The 4,387-nt window shown below is 38.4% G+C and overlaps 1 pseudogene; it reads right to left on the reverse strand.

Moving 5' to 3' along the window:
* Window positions 1-1,611: 1,611 nt before the first annotated feature.
* On the reverse strand, window positions 1,612-4,140 carry LOC125831432 (disease resistance protein UNI-like; annotated as a pseudogene).
* Window positions 4,141-4,387: the final 247 nt, after the last annotated feature.

Below are 4,387 nucleotides of genomic sequence, written 5' to 3' on the forward strand. Positions count from 1 at the left end.
GCAGTTCAGGTCTTATACCTTTGGCCGGGTATAGGATGCTCTGGCATCGTGAGGTCAATCGCTGTATCATCAATATAGCTCTTATGTGACGGTTGTCGTTTAGAGAAACTCCCACAGCAGTTATTGTATTTTCATACACAGAAAGTATTATATTTTTATATACATCAGTTCATTTGTATTTCTATATACATCTCAGGCTTATTGTATCTTTGTATACACATAGAGTTTATAGCATGTTTTAAGCAGTCTTTCTTTATATCGCACTTGTTTTAAAATTGCCTTATATTAAAAGAAGTCAGTCAGGTTGAGATGATTTGAGCCAGGTAAGCTATTCAGTTTCTTCTAGATTTCCTTCTAGCCTATGTTGCTTAGTTTTCCAGCTTGCATACTCGTACATTCAATGTACTGATGCCAGTTGGCTTGCATCTTATGACGATGCAGATACAGGTACCCCGGATCAGCATCCTGCACGTCGTTGATCCAGCTGAGCACTCAAGAATCAGTGGTGAGCCTCCTTGCATTCCGGAGGACTCAATTATTTTGTATTCTTAGTTTTGTTTTATTAGGGTGTTGCGGGGTCTGTCCCAACATCCATCTCAATATTTTAGAAGCTTCATAGACAGTCAGTCAGTTAGTTTTGAGTCTCTCATCTATGTATATATGTAAATATTCTATTTTGAGATTCGAGTTGCCTTTGTGGCCAGATTTTTATAAGTTAAGTTGTTTTGTAACCTTGAATTTGCTTTGAGCTATTCTGTTGAGTTAGGTTTCCACTGAGTTAAGAAAGCCAGGCAAAGGGTTTGCTTGGGGCCAAAAATGGTCTCTGAGTGCCAGTCCCGCCCAGGGTGTAGTCTCGGGGCGTGACATATATACTGGGTATCTGAATCTAAAGAGAATTTGAGAAAAAGAACCGAGTTTAGGTGAATTGAGGTTAGAAAGCGAAGAAGGAAAAAGTCGAGTGAATCTGGGTCGCAGACCTGTTCTTTAGGATAGGAAATTTTCTCTCCGCGTCGTGGATGGGTCACAACAGATCCTTCTGCCTCAAAATTTATTTCGCGACCAAATATTTAAATGCATCTCCGCGCTGCGGACTTGCTTCCAGACAGTGATTTCTTGATCGTTTCTTATGTTTAAATATCTATACACACTCCTAAACATAATGAGATCTTTCTTATCACAAATCACAATCCTTGAATCCATAAATTCTAATTCAAGGAAAGTTAAGAGTCAAGTCAAGAGAAGTTCATAGAGTTTTCCAAAACTCTTTTACAAATATTTTAACTTTGTTTTAAGACTTGAGTTTTGAGTTGAGTAAAGAGTAAAGATTGGGACTATGTATTCCCAAAGAGTAAAATGTTTTCATATTTAAACAAGAAAGGAAACTGAGATTTCAAAAATAGCCTTTGAGCTAGTTTTCAGTAAAGAGTAAATGCTTTCACAATTAAGCAAAAGAGGAAACACTGATTTCCAAGAGAGCCTTCGGGGGTATATTTGTCCTTTTTCCCTTTTTTAAATAACAAATTATAAAAAAATTTAAAATTATTTTTTCACTTGTTAGACAAAAAGGATATATCTAAGCAATATTAATAGACTTTGTTTAAGTAAATATCTTTAATGCTCAAGTAAAAGGTAACATTTTGGTGATAGAAAGCTAACCTTTTCATCAAAAAGAGGATTTGAGTCATTGATGGATGTAGGAAAGAATTTTTGGAATTCAGGTAACCCATAGAAGATCATTTTTTGTAACAGAGGGAACTCAATGCGCTCAACATTGTCACTGCAAATGTGAGTCAGGCATTTCAGATCTCCAAGCCTCAACTCATATAAATTGGGGAACTTGATTACTTTATGTGTTATCTTCAATAAATGTGTCAGTAAATCAGAATCAGAGAGGCAGAGACATTTCACGTTCTGCAATTCATTCAGCTGCAACTCAGTCAACGCATTATTAGAGCCCTTTCCCGTTGAACTTACAAATTCACTCTCCTTCAATAGGTGGCAGATCCAATCACCCAATGGGGCAGTCTCCGTGACCTCTAAAGCAATACTCTTGTCATAATCACCTATTAATGGCATGATCTCTTTGTCAGTTTCTCCACCCAGTGTAAGAGTATACCGTGTCAACTTTGAGGGAAGGCCAAGGTTACTGTACATCAGATCATCCCTCAAATCTACTTCCACCATATGTAGTTCCTCCAATTGAGCTAGTAATTTTGATAACACCCCTCCTGAAATCCTTTTAAGTGAACTATACACATTCCAAATCTCTAACATAATTAGCTTGGTCAATTTTCCTATCTCCTCTGGCAGCTCATCTAACTCACAATCTCTTATGCTCAGAATTTTTAATTCGACAAGTTCCCCAATAAAGGATATGTCATCCAACCTTAAATTATCAGACACAGCGTCCTCAGACTTGACAACCTCCTAATGGATGTTGGAAAAGACAGAATGGAGTCCTCATCATATCCACTCAGGCTCAACACATTGAGGTTACTCATTTCATCAAAAAAATCATCTTGTAGTTTGAATGGATCTTCAAAACAGAGTTTCAACATTAAAAGCTTCAGTTTTGGGCAAATTATTGGTCTAGGATGCTCATCAAATTTATTTGCAACAATTGACATGTGAATGAAATGCTCATAAGAAGTTCTACTTGGGAACTCTTCCGAGTTAACATGGTGACTTACCATAAAGTTATGCTCTCCATCAGACGCAATACTTATAGCACATCACGGACCACATCATGCATTTTCACATGATTTTTGTCTGAACCTTGAGATAACAAGAAACAATCTTTCAATATTTCTAATAGAAGACACACCCTATTTCTTGCTCCTTGTATATTTTTAATACTCAAAAAGATGCCAAGCCCCATTCCAAATCTAAGCAATTCTTCAGTTTGAATATTACTATCTTCCTCGAACAAAGAACAAAGCAAAAAGAGGTACTTTGCTTCACTATTGCCCAAGTGGTCATAGCTTAGCCTCAGAGATTCATACACCTTTTCGTGCACTCCAGGGATATTTCTTAGTTCTGCATCACGTAATTTTGTAAGGGCATCCTCCCACGAAGGCTTGATTTTACTCTTTAGTGCTCCTGCAACAATAATAATTGCAAGTGGCAACCCCTTTCATTCTTTGCAACCTCTTTTGCTATGTCAATCACTGAAAGATCGTTGCCAAAATCACCAACTTTCTGACTGAAAAGGAACCATGCTTCCTCTTCGGATAAGATTCTGACTTCCATGATCCACTGAGCTTCCATTTCTATACAAACATTTCGGAATCGTGTCGTCAATATCACTTTGCACCGATGGTTGTGGTTGCTACCGCTGGGAATTCCAAGCTTGTCTAGATCATGAAGAGCCTCCCAAACATCATCCAAGATTATAAGGTTGCGGCCATTCTGATCCATTAACCTTGTACGCAGCCGATCTCCACGAACAAACAAATTATCCCCTTCTAATGTCAACCCGAGTCCTTCTGCGATCTCACCCTAAAGTTTTTTCAAGTCAGGTTGTTGACTGACAGTTACCATGACAACATCTTTGAACAACCCTTGTTGTTTCGCCTTTTGTCTGATTTTCTCAGCGAGTGTTGTTTTACCAACACCACCCAGACCACATATCCCAAGCACAGTGACCTCTTCATCTCTCAAAGCTGCCATGACCTCTTCCTCCAATTTTCTGGAGTCCAACTCCTCACCGTTGTTACTATATATAGCCTCACTTTGAACTGGACGATCAAAGGAGAATACAGTATTTTGAAGTTTAGTCAACCCCCCTGTAATTTTCTTAGCTCTCCTGTTGAGGGAGTAACGTGACTTCAAGTTTGGACAGAAACCATAAAAGCAACCCCTTTCAACCTCAGCTGCACCTCCCATTACATCATCCACTTGTGCAATAGTGGTATCAATACTTTCTAACCAAGCCTCGCCACTGAGTGAAATGCGTTGTAAGTTTCCCCGGGCAACTTCCGCTTTATCCTGCACCTCACTTTTGATGTTCTTCAGCTTCACAGAGTCATTTTCCATAGATGTGATGTTACTGTTGTAGTAATATAAATACCCAATCCCTCGCTCCACTGGCTTCACCAAGCAATCAGTGACTTTCCCCACCAAAATAGATAAGAATTCCATAGCTAGTATAGTTTAGTAATAAGCCTTTTTACAACTATGCAGTCTGAACTCTGCTATTGATTTTGGTGACTGGTTTTCTTAGTTACTGGGAAGTAGAGGTGTAAAAATGGTGGAAATGGAGAGTTTGGTATGAATGAAATATCAGAGAGTGGAAATGGAGAATTTGGTATGTAATATATTCACTGAAATTTATAAGCTGAGCATTTAGGTTTTGAGTATAAGAAGAGTGGGGTCAAAATGATAACAT

The sequence above is a fragment of the Solanum verrucosum genome, unplaced genomic scaffold (genome assembly GCF_900185275.1).
Source record: "Solanum verrucosum unplaced genomic scaffold, falcon-dt-bn FXZP01000049.1, whole genome shotgun sequence".
Taxonomy (NCBI): Eukaryota; Viridiplantae; Streptophyta; class Magnoliopsida; order Solanales; family Solanaceae; genus Solanum; species Solanum verrucosum.